The sequence below is a fragment of the Phyllobates terribilis genome, unplaced genomic scaffold (assembly GCF_046119375.1).
Source record: "Phyllobates terribilis strain yellow unplaced genomic scaffold, ASM4611937v1 Scaffold_71__1_contigs__length_7168151, whole genome shotgun sequence".
NCBI classification, from domain to species: Eukaryota; Metazoa; Chordata; class Amphibia; order Anura; family Dendrobatidae; genus Phyllobates; species Phyllobates terribilis.
Window position 1 is genome coordinate 3026375 of NW_027362831.1, and position 12514 is coordinate 3038888.

At 46.1% G+C, this 12514-nt stretch overlaps 1 pseudogene; it reads left to right on the forward strand.

Moving 5' to 3' along the window:
* The window catches only part of LOC141194422 (uncharacterized), a 64853-nt pseudogene that overhangs the window by 19804 nt on the left and 32535 nt on the right, over window positions 1–12514 (forward strand).

Consider the following 12514-nt stretch of genomic DNA (forward strand, 5'->3'; position numbering starts at 1 on the left):
TTTATTCAGTGAAGATTCTGATGCTTGCTGGCCGTGGGGAGTGGATTCCCTATAATAAATACTCACTTAGCCCCATTCTTCGTGCAGATACTAATAAATACAGGACCTATGAGATTTTTACCATATGATAGTTGGATAGTTAGGGGTGTATCATCCATAGCAGCAGCCCACAGGGCCACTATGGTGCCCGTGAAAAAACACAGAATTTGAGCTTGGTTTAAGTTGGTATCCATGCAGCACATAAATGCATGTTTACTATGGCCATAAATCAGAAAAAAAACCTTTAAGAAGAAAAATGATCATAAACCCTGCTGTAAATAAATAAATAAAAAGCAAAAGTGCATTTAAATAAAATAGGGTTCCTAGTAACACTGTTTTTGATCAAAAATAGCATGAAAGCTATCCCACCATGGTAAAATGAACCCATTCAGGATAGTCCTACTCTGCTTAATATTAAAAAACTTACCATGTATCAAAGCCTCAAACTTCTGTGTGTGAATCAGACATGAGAACTAACGTGATAGAAGATTACAGTCCGGGGAAGACGGGAAACATTCATATAGACGGCCGGTGGAGATGTAGTCAGTGAAGAACTCTGGCTAAATATGTTTGTAGAGCCGTAGTAGAAGATGAAGATGTCGTCGTCCTCCTCATGAAGTAGTTATTTCTCATGTCACGTGTAATGAATATCTCCTGCAGTATTGCTAATGCCGATTGCAGTGTCGGTAAATGAGACGAGAATTAGCTTTATGGAAGATGAGTCTTTGAGAAACGTATTCAGCTACAGACTCCAAGGAAGAAACTGCTTGTTGTCTGTGGCCTAAAATATATAGGTTTTATTACTAGATGTAAAGCAGAAAACGAAATACTGTAAAATAATATATCTCCTCATATGTTTCCCCTTATTATCTCCAGTAATTGTATTATTACACAATATCAGATCCTCTCAGTGAAGATCTTCTATTTAAGAGAATTTTCCTTATGGACCCATCAAAGATGGATATGGATAGAGACAAGATGGCAGAGAGGATATTACACCTCACCCTAGAGATCCTCTTCCGTCTTACTGGAGAGGTGAGAGATTCTGATGACATCACATTACATCATTCTTATCTATGGGAATAACAGATGAACAGAACTGGAGAGGTGAGGAGTCTGGAAATGTCTGTAGTGAGATTTATTTATATGTCTTTCCATAACCAGGATTACATATTAGTTAAGACCTCTAGTGAGCGCTGTCAGGACCCTGTGTCTGAGGGATGGGAAAGACCCCTGAGCCCAATCACAGGGCCTCCACCTCACCCCCTGATACATGAGGATATCAATGACCAGAAGATCGTAGAACTCACCTACGAGATGATTGAGCTGCTGACTGGAGAGGTGACACTACTTCGAATGCTGGGACTTTATACAGTAATGCTATGAAAGGATCGGGGGGATGACTGTATCATTGTATGTGTCAGGTTCCTATAAGATGTCAGGATGTCACTGTCTATTTCTCCATGGAGGAGTGGGAGTATTTAGAAGGACACAAAGATTTGTACAAAGACGTCATGATAGAGGTTCCTCAGCTCCTCACATCATCAGGTAATAGACAGGACTAAATACACACGGCCTATAATTATCTGTATGTAAAGAATAAATTCCGTCCCTGTATGTGTTTCTTCCAGAGCTATCCAGTAAGAGGACAACACCAGACAGATGTCCCCATCCTTTTCTTCCACAGGACTGTAAACAAGAAGATCCCAATGTTCCTCAGGATCATCAGGTAGATGGAGAGAAGGTGTCATGAGATCTCCCCTATGATGTGTAGACGGCTGTGAAGGTCTTGTGTTCAGTCTTGTTTTATCCACCAGTATTATGTGTTTTCTATTTGTGTAATGAGAACGGTGGAGATGGCAGGATTAGAGTTAATCATAGATGTGACTTCTCATCTGTTTGTGACTTATACAATATTTGTTTCAGGGTGAAGATCTCACCCATATTAATACTATAGAGGCATATGTGAGGGGTGATGAGTGGTGTAAAGAGGAGATTCCTACTTATGACTACCCAGGTGAGTAGTGACCACTAAATGCAGAGAAGTTACAGATTCTTCTCAGTCACCGGCTGTGGCTGCTTTATCGGTGGTGTAGTCCGGCCGTATCACAATCATATGATCACCATTTTGCCTCTAGACCACAACATTCTCTTCCACCCAAAACTTCAAATGATTTTGGGCATTGAAACCCTTTTCCATAGAACTTACAACCTGGAGGATCCACCTACTCACTGTGATTAGGAGACGTTACCTGCCCAGATCTGTAAACCACAAAGCCAGAAAATCACTTAAAAAAATATTATGATAGGCCTGTAAGAGAAAGTGGAGGGTAATGATGCTGTTGGCTTCCTAGAACCCTGATATCTTATTGGATGAATCTACCTTTCTCCCTTCTGTTTTGCTGAATCTGCTCATATGGTCCCTACAAGACCAGGTCCAGTCTTTCTGGCCAAACTTCACTTTTATGATCGACAACATTAAATGTGCAGTGAGGACCAAGTGTGAATTTCTGTACAATAACAACAAAGTTTCCCTTTATCCTGACTTTTCAATTTCTTTTAAAACCGACTAATTTCAAACCAAATTGTGATAAACTACACAAAAAAAACATTACACCTGTGACCCGGTGTATCTTTAAGCTAAATTTAAGACTCCTCATCTCTTCACTATTATAAAAAGTTCTCTTTAAATGTCAATATTTCTTGAAACTCATCTGACAGAAAATATTGTCCCTTACGATAGTTTAGATTGCCAAGAGCCACCGAGCCCTATACTCTAATTACCACAGAGAGGTTTCACCACTAGTTACTCACTACTTACTGATGAAGACTGTTGAGTTTGATCATTTCAGTAGATGTGTTATGGTCTATACTCACAGTTTTGACTATAGTAGTTAGTGCCCAAAATAGTCTGATTTCACCCCTTCCTGCAGCCAGTTTTGTGTTCCTATCTAGGCCCATTTTTCAAATCTGACGTGTGCCACTTTATATGGTGACTAGCTACTGAACTCGTTCTACGCCCGGGTGGTGAGCATTTTTATTGGTATATGGTCTCCCATGCTGGTATGTGTGGTATGTGCTGCCCCCCTCCTGGTATTTGTGCTGCCCCCATCCTGTCCCCACCATCTTATCCTGGTATGCATGGCACCCTCATCCCCAATCCAGGTATGCGTGGTACCCCATCCCTCATCCCCAATCGCGGTATGCGTGGCTCCCCATCCCCAATCACGGTATGCGTGGCTCCCCTCATCCCCAATCGCGGTATGCGTGGCTCCCCTCATCCCCAATCGCGGTATGCGTGGCTCCCCTCATCCCCAATCGCGGTATGCGTGGCTCCCCTCACCCCCAGTCGCGGTATGCTTGGCTCCCCTCACCCCCAATCCCGGTATGCATGGCTCCCCTCACCCCAATTCCCGGTATGCGTGGCTCCCCTCACCCCCATTCCCAATATGCGTGGCTCCCCTCACCCCCAATCCCGGTATACGTGGTACCCCTCACCCCACAATCCTGGTATATGCATGGTCCCCTCACCCCACAATCCTGATATGTGTGGCCCCCTCATCCCTTCCACACTGTACACACAAACAAAAAAAATAAACAGTTATACTCACCTTTCTTCTCTGCACTCCAGCGCTGCAGCGTCCTGTTCTGCCGTAGGCCGGGGGAGGAGAGTGGCGCCATTTTGCTGAAGACACACTGTAAATGTGTCTTCAGTAAAATGGCGAAGGATAGCGCTATGTGCACGCGCCGATCCGACGCCTCACTCCGCCCCCGGTCTCCGGCCAGAAGAGAGGCGCCGCGGCAACGCTCCTCCTGGTCAGGTAAGTATGCAAGTATGGCGCCGGAGATCGCGGTATGCGTTCAGTGTCTACACATACCGCGATCTCCGGCGCCATACACCTCCTCTTACCTGTAACAGCTGGATGCCTGCTTCTGTCTGGAGCCAGACTGCGCGTCACGCATGCGCAGTCTATCGAGGCTTCGGACAGAGGGACTCTTAGCCGATTATATTATAGATAACTTTTGAATTCTTCACAAAGGATTATAGGAAACAAATGGACCTTACAATTAATATTCTAACTTCTCTTGAATCTGACAATACCCTGTATGCAATTGTACACTACTGTCTGGGCACATGGCAGGTTAAAAAGGGAAGGAGCGCAATTTAGCTATTTGAATGCAGATTTTGCTGGGATAGTGTGCAGACACAATGTATTGGGGGCACTGTTCGTTGTCACCTGGCAGCTCAAAAGATGGCTACCACAAACAGGCTTGGCGCTATCTACTCCATTTTCCAGATCCCAGGGTTTGCCTTGCTCATCATCCTTTAACCCCTCTACATGTATTTGGACTTAGACAGAGACCCCATAAGCTTGGGCCACAGTGTTAACTAATGTTCTGTGGTGTGAGATGGCAAGAAGAATAGTCAGATAGCCGGGTCAGAACATGGAGGTCAGAGAAAAGCCGGGAGCTGAGCACAGAGGACTGAACCAGAGGAGAACAAGGCTGGATCTGGCCGCTAACGGCAATATGCTTCCAGCTTTAGTAGGGTGCGGTGCTTTCCAGTTGGCTAAAGCAGGGAGCAGATTACTCCAGCTGGACAGCACACACACCCACACTGCCAGACTGGATGGTACTACAGGTCCCAGCAACCCTAATCTTAGTGGCTGGACAGAGCCTGCGCCGCCCAGAGCTTCTGGTTCTATCGTCTCCTCCATCACCAATGCCGCCTGCAGGATGAATAAGGAGGTGAGAGAAGCAGCCGTCTCAGGAGCAGATCCCAGAGGAGATGGCACACACCATTTGCGGAAGCCCTAATGTGACCAAATTGCAGAAAACCAGAGCAGTAGAAATCCCCATAAAGTGACTCCATTTTGGAAATTATAACCCTCAGTGAATTAATCTATAGGAGTAGTGACTATTTTGACTCCACAGGCACTTTCTGGAAGTTAGCACGCAGTGGATGTTGGAGAGTGAAAATTACAAATATATAATTTCATTACCCAACACATAGTGCCCAGATTGTGCTCCAGGAGACACACACCATCAATTAAGTGGGTTCTTCTCACTATAGTAATGTCAAATACATGGATGCTGAGTGTGGTTTGGGCGCACTGCAAGGCTCAGAAGCGAGGGGGAGATTTGACTTTGGGAGAGTGGATATTGCTGGATTGGTTTATGGAAGCCATGTTGCTTTTCAAAAGCCTTTGAGCCACTAATGATGTGGAAACCTCTGTTTTTCCACTGACAGATGATGGACCTGAGTGGGGACTTGGTTTTTGTGAGAGGAGTAGAAGTTATTATTGATATTATTTTTGCCTACATAACATTGTTTGGTGGCTTTTTATTCCATATTTGGGAGGCAGAATTAACAAACAGTTGGACACTACGATCCACTGGTTCATCCTATGAGGTTTTCTATTAGACTGTGAACTGTTATTGTCTTGGTGAATAATGACGGCTAACATAGGGCACAATTAAAAAAAAATCACAGAAAAAGATACAGCCTTACCAACACCAAATCATATAACAAATGTACTAGCAGGATGCCGCTGACCCCCATGATAAAGGTGGGGGCAGCGCAGGTGCAAAATACTGATGAAGCAACCACTCACAAACCTACCAATTCATGGAGGGGGTGGTTGCCTAGTATTAAAGATGCACACAGATGAAGCTTGTATAGGACGCCAGTCACACAGGTAGGTGTGATGCACAGTGTCTGGCTTAGGATAGTGATGATGCCCATACTATTACATCAGGAAGGCTGCCCAGCACTATATAAGTGCACCCCACATGGACAGACACCCCAGTACACCCAACCAACACTAAAATGCTAATGCATTTGTTATCTGATTTGGTGTTGGTAAGGCTGATTTTTCTCTTTCCCCATGACGGCACCACGGAGAGAGGGGATCCGCCCTTCAAGGACAGGAAACCTACAGATAAAAAGGCCGGCACCTCTCTCCCGCATCAGTTGGTTTCCTGTCCTTGACAGGGACCTACGGATGAAATCCTGAAGAAAGAAGATTTTACTTACCAGGCCCGACTGTTAGAACCTTGCTCTTAGGTTTTTTCCTTTGCTGGTCACATGACCTTGTTGGCCTATTTAATCCTGCTCCGCCCTTCTGGCTTTGCTGGACTTCATTGTATAACTACTTTCTAGCTAGCCTGTGCTCTGTATCTAACTCTGTTAGTTTGCTTGGTCTACGGACCTCTATGTTCTATATATTTTGTTTGTTCGTCTGTCTGCTACTATTTCTGTTAGGAGGTGTCCCATTTTCCTCCCAGTCCTTAGTACTTGTAGGGATTCCTTCCCCACATCTATAGGTCTCCGTACAGACTAGCTTAGGACTTTAGCAGGTCTGATCGCAGGATCAGGTCCCCTGTTACATCGTAGGGATTCAGCTGAGTTCTATCGTAGGGACAGATCTCCTCTCTTTCCTTAGCTCTGGTAGCAGAACATAACAGTAAGTCCAGCCTGCAAATTCTCTAAGGAAAGATTTTTCTGTTCCATCATGGTGTCGGTTCTGGATTTGGCTAAACGCCTGCAGGGACTCTCTCTGGAGGTGGCCGAGCTCCGTCAGCACGTGAGTAACTGTCCTGGAGCACATTTCTTGGAGCCTAAGGTATGTTTGCCGGATTTATTTTTTGGTGAACACCAAGAATTTTTTTCATTTAAAAATGCTTGCTTATTGTATTTTCGTTTGAGACCCAAGTCCTCTGGGGATGAATCCCAGCGCATAGGGTTCATAATGTCACTTTTGCGCAAAGAGCCTCAGGAGTGGGCCTTTTCTTTGCAACCTAGTGATACATGCTTCAGATCAGTGGATAGTTTTTTTTCTGCTTTGGGACTATTATATGATGATCCTGACCGTGTCGCATCAGCTGAGACTGAGTTGAGACGTTTGAAACAGGGATCAGGTAATGTGGAAAAATATTGTACTCATTTCCGTCGTTGGTCTACTCAAACAGGGTGGAACGATTCTGCTCTGAAAAGTCTATTTCTTGCTGGGCTCAATGAAAGGGTTAAAGATCTGCTAATTGCTTATCCTACACCTGAAGATTTGCAACAGGCTATGCAATTAGCTATACGGGTGGATAGGAGACTGCGTGCAAGGGTTAATGAGAGAAAATCCTCTGCTATGTCAGTTTCTGGTTATGAGAATGTGTGTACTAACAGTGGTGAACCGATGGAGATTGGATCGGTGGCACCTCGCTCTCAAGAAAAAGACCGTAGATTTTCTGAAGGCTTGTGTTTCTATTGCGGAAAATCTGGTCATTTGATTAAAGGCTGTGAGCTTCGTATGAAGAAAGAAAAAAAAATGGTCAGTCATGCCCGTATTGCCTGTTTAAATTCCAAGGGTGTATTTTTAGCTGCTTCCACGATTGCTCAGGAAAAATTAATGGAATTTCGGGTGTTTGTTGATTGTGGGTCTACTCTGAATGTAATTGATGGGGGATTCTTGGAAAGACTCAATTTAAAACCCGAACCTTTATCATCCCCCATTGCTGTGGTTTCTGTGGATGGTTCCCCTTTGAAGAATATTACTCTCAAGGTCTGTGAATTTCCTCTCACTATTAATGGTGTTCACCATGAGAAATTGGATTTGGTAGTTTTGAATAACTTGCCTTCTCCAGTAATATTGGGATTGCCCTGGTTAAAATTTCACAATCCTGTACTGGATTGGTCTACCAGTGAAATTAAATCCTGGAGCCATAAATGTTATGACAAGTGTTGTAACGGGCGTATTGCAGCTTTGGATAGGGGAGAATTGCCTGTTCCTATTCAGGATTTTTGGAGAGTTTTTTCTGAGAAGGAATCGCAGGTTTTGCCTCCCCATAGAGACTATGATTGTTCTATTGAATTTGTCCCTGGAGCGACTCTTCCTAAAAGTCGTTTATTTAACCTTACTATTCCTGAGAGGAAGGCTTTGGAGGAATACATACAGACAAGTTTGGCCGCCGGTCACATTAGGCCCTCTAAGTCTCCTGTGGCGGTTGGATTTTTCTTTGTAAAAAAAAAGGACGGCGGTTTACGTCCTTGTCTGGATTTTCGTGAGATTAACAAAATTACTGTACGCAATCCTTACCCACTGCCATTGATTCCTGATCTGTTTAACCAGTTAATGGGGGCCAAGTGGTTCTCTAAAATTGACCTTAAGGGGGCATACAATCTGTTGCGCATGAAGGAGGGTGACGAATGGAAGACTGCTTTTAACACTCCTGTGGGTCATTTTGAGAATCTGGTTATGCCTTTTGGTCTTACTAATGCTCCTGCATTTTTCCAGAATCTTATTAATGACATCCTTAGACCTTTGATCGGCAAAAATGTGGTTGTGTATTTGGATGACATTTTGATTTATTCGCCGGATCTGGAGTCTCATTGGCGGAGCGTACGTGAGGTATTACAGTTATTAATGGACAATTCGCTTTTTGCTAAGCTGGAGAAATGTGAGTTCGCTGTACAGAGAATTAGTTTTTTGGGTTACATTATCTCCAGCGAAGGTTTTGAGATGGACCCGGTTAAAGTTCAAGCTGTACAGGAATGGCCTAGGCCTATTGGTTTGAAATCGATACAGAGGTTTTTAGGTTTCGCCAATTATTACAGAAAATTCATAAAAAATTTTTCTAGTATTGTCAAACCTCTGACCGATCTCACCAGGAAAGGTGCTGATGCGGTTCAGTTGTCTTCTGAGGCCATTGAAGCTTTTGTGTATCTCAAGGAGAGGTTCACCTCTGCTCCCATCCTTATGCAGCCTGATGTGACTAAGCCGTTTTTGGTTGAGGTTGATGCTTCCTCTGTGGGGGTTGGCGCAGTATTGTCTCAGGATAACGGGGATGGATTACATCCCTGTGCCTTTTTTTCAAAAAAATTTTCGGAGACTGAACTGAATTACGATATTGGTAATCGGGAATTATTGGCTATTAAACTCGCATTTGAACACTGGCGCCACTTCTTGGAAGGTGCGGAATTTCCCGTTCAGGTTCTTACGGATCATAAAAATCTGATATATCTTGATGCTGCCAAGCGCCTGAATGCCCGTCAGGCTAGGTGGGCACTGTTTTTCTCGCGGTTTAATTTCTCCGTTACTTACATCCCTGGTACTAAGAATGTTAAGGCGGATGCCTTGTCTCGCAGTTTTTCTCCCATAGTCGGTGCTGAGAAAGAGGAGAACATTTTACAAGAAGGTGTTGTGATAGCTGCTTTGGACTCCGTTTTGGAAGATGAGATTCTTAAAGCACAGGAGAATGCCCCATCTAACACTCCTCATGGGAGGTTGTTTGTGCCTGGGACCTTTAGGAGAGATTTGTTTGTTGAGTGTCACAAATCTCGGTTGGCAGGTCATCCCGGAATCTCTGAGACCAAGAGACTGGTGGGTCGCAGTTTTTGGTGGCCTGGATGGCAGAAGGAAGTCATTAAGTGGGTGCGTCAATGTACTATATGTGCTAGATCTAAGTCCTCACATACTCCTGCTGCGGGGTTGCTTTGTCCTTTGGAGGTTCCCAGTGCTCCTTGGACACATTTGGCTATGGACTTTATAACTGACCTTCCCTCCTCTGAGGGTTTTACTGTCATCTGGGTGGTCGTGGACCGTTTTAGCAAGATGTGTCACTTGGTTCCCTTCGTCAAACTGCCCTGCGCTAAAACTCTCGCTAAGGCCTTTGTCAAGGAAATTGTCAGACTTCATGGCGTTCCTACTGACATTGTTTCTGATAGGGGTCCTCAGTTCGTGGCTCGTTTTTTGGCGTGCCTATTGTGACAGGTTGGGAGTTCATTTGTCGTTCTCGTCCGGATATCATCCTGAATCTAATGGCCAGACAGAAAGGAAAAACCAGGATGTTGAGCAGTTCTTGCGTTGTTTTGTGGCAGACAATCAAGAGGGGTGGTCTGAGTTTCTGCCACTTGCTGAATTTGCTCTGAACAATCATACATCTTCTTCTGCTGGTTGTTCGCCTTTTTTTTGTTGTTCTGGGAGACATCCGTCGTTTGGGTCGTTCTCCAAGTTGGGATCTGCCGTGCCTGAGGAGGAGAATTTTTCCAGTGATTTGGAGAGAGTTTGGACGGATGTGCGTGGTAATCTTCAGGAGGCCAACAGAAAATCTAAAGACTACTTTGATAGGAAACGACAGGAGGTTTTGTTCGCTGTTGGTGACATGGTTTGGTTGTCCTCTAGGAATCTGCGGTTGAGGATTCCTTCTAAGAAATTGGGTCCCAAGTTTGTAAGGCCCTTTAAGGTGCTTCAGGTTGTCAACCAATCTGCTGTTAGGTTGGAGGTTCCTACCTCCTGGAGAATTAATCCGGTATTTCATGTCTCTCTGTTAAGAAAAGCTGTTGTGTCGGATGGTGACGCCTCTGCCTCTGTTCCTCCGGTGGTGGAGGATGGGGAATATGAAATTTCTCGCATCCTTAACTCTAGACGGTATAGAGGTAGTTTGCAGTATCTTGTGGCCTGGAAAGGTTTCGGACCCGAGGATAACTCTTGGGTGAGGTCAGATGATGTTTCCGCGTCCAGACTTATCAGAGCGTTTCACAGGAGATTTCCTGATAAGCCTGGTCCTAGGGGATCCGGAGGATCCTCTTAGAAGGGGGGGTACTGTTAGAACCTTGCTCTTAGGTTTTTTCCTTTGCTGGTCACATGACCTTGTTGGCCTATTTAATCCTGCTCCGCCCTTCTGGCTTTGCTGGACTTCATTGTATAACTACTTTCTAGCTAGCCTGTGCTCTGTATCTAACTCTGTTAGTTTGCTTGGTCTACGGACCTCTATGTTCTATATATTTTGTTTGTTCGTCTGTCTGCTACTATTTCTGTTAGGAGGTGTCCCATTTTCCTCCCAGTCCTTAGTACTTGTAGGGATTCCTTCCCCCACATCTATAGGTCTCCGTACAGACTAGCTTAGGACTTTAGCAGGTCTGATCGCAGGATCAGGTCCCCTGTTACATCGTAGGGATTCAGCTGAGTTCTATCGTAGGGACAGATCTCCTCTCTTTCCTTAGCTCTGGTATCAGAACATAACACCGACCAGTCCGGCTCAGGCAGCGGGGGTTCCCTGCCTCTGCTGGTGCGGTGTCCTGAAGCGCCACAGCTGGGGTCAGCGGGCCTCTAGGGTGGCTTGGGAGACGCGAAGCAAGCCGCGGTCTCCTGTGGCGTCGGGCCCAGGCGGTAAGTATAGAAGGCTCAGGGCTCGGGTTGGCCTGAGCCCTGGGTCAGGGTCTGGGCCTTGTGCAGCGCGCGCCCCGCATGCTTGCCGGATAGCGATTCGGCGTTTGGGCGGGTGCGTGCGCTCACCGACGCTCCCCCTCGTGCGCGCGCCGGAAGTGACGCGGGAGGCGCCCGGAAGTGACGCGGCCGCAGGAGCGGCGAATTCAAACGCGCGCGCGGGAAAGGCCTAACATGGAGGACACAGCGGTGTCCTGGCCAGAGGGGGGCGCACCCCACAGCGGTGTTGGAGGGGGAGGGGGCGGTCACCTGCATAGCTTAAATTGCCAGGGAAGCAAAAGGAAAATGCTTCCTGTCATACGTGAAAATCAGCAGTATGAGTGACCAGGAGCCCCAGGAGGTGCAGTCCCTGCGCCCCCACTCACCATCTCCATCACCATCGCCTCAGAGGAAACGCACGAAAGGACCCTCCAGCGGCCCTCCGCGTCAACATAATCAAGGTGACGGAGGAAGCGGTCGGTCCAGCAGGTCTTCTCAGCGTGGCAAAGATTCCGGCACAGCATCAGCCTCGGCGAAAGACCCAGCTACCAGAGCAGGTTCCTCTTCGAATGCGGTATTCCCTCTCTCTCTTTCGTATAGGCGGTAAGTGATCTTCGTGAAAGTTCACTTGTAATTTGGACCCTCCCCCCTCTCTTTTCTTCTTAGGGAAGGAAGAGCACGGGGAAGTTTAAAAACAGGGCCTGCGCACTTTGCGCAGCAGATCTACCCACCACATGGCAAAAGAGACTATGTAGCTCATGCATCGAGCAAACCATCTGTGAGGAGACCCCTAAGTTTGCTACCGAGCTCAGATCCCTGATAAAATCGCAAGTCGAAGATACCTTCAAATCCCTCCAAAAGGGGGGGAAGAAGCATAAAAAAACTAGGCACCTTTCCCCGGAGTCAGAGTCTAGTAAATCAGATGAGGAAGTTGCGGGGTCTGAATCATCCTGTTCATCATCTGCTTCCTCATCTTCAGAGGACGGTGGTCGTAACGGTTTCCCTATAGACGGAACAGGGCACAGGGACTACCAGAAATTCCTGAGGGTAGCCATACCAATAAGGGGCACAATCAGACACTTCCAGTATGGGGCCCTTCCCTTCGGATTAGCAATAGCCCCCAGAGTCTTCACGAAAGTGATGTCGGAAGTCATGGCTCATCTGAGGGAGAGGAACATCCTGATAGTCCCATACCTGGACGATCTACTGGTTATAGGCAACTCGTTCAGCCACTGCAAAGACCAGCTAGCAGTAGTTATGGATTCTTTGACAAGTTT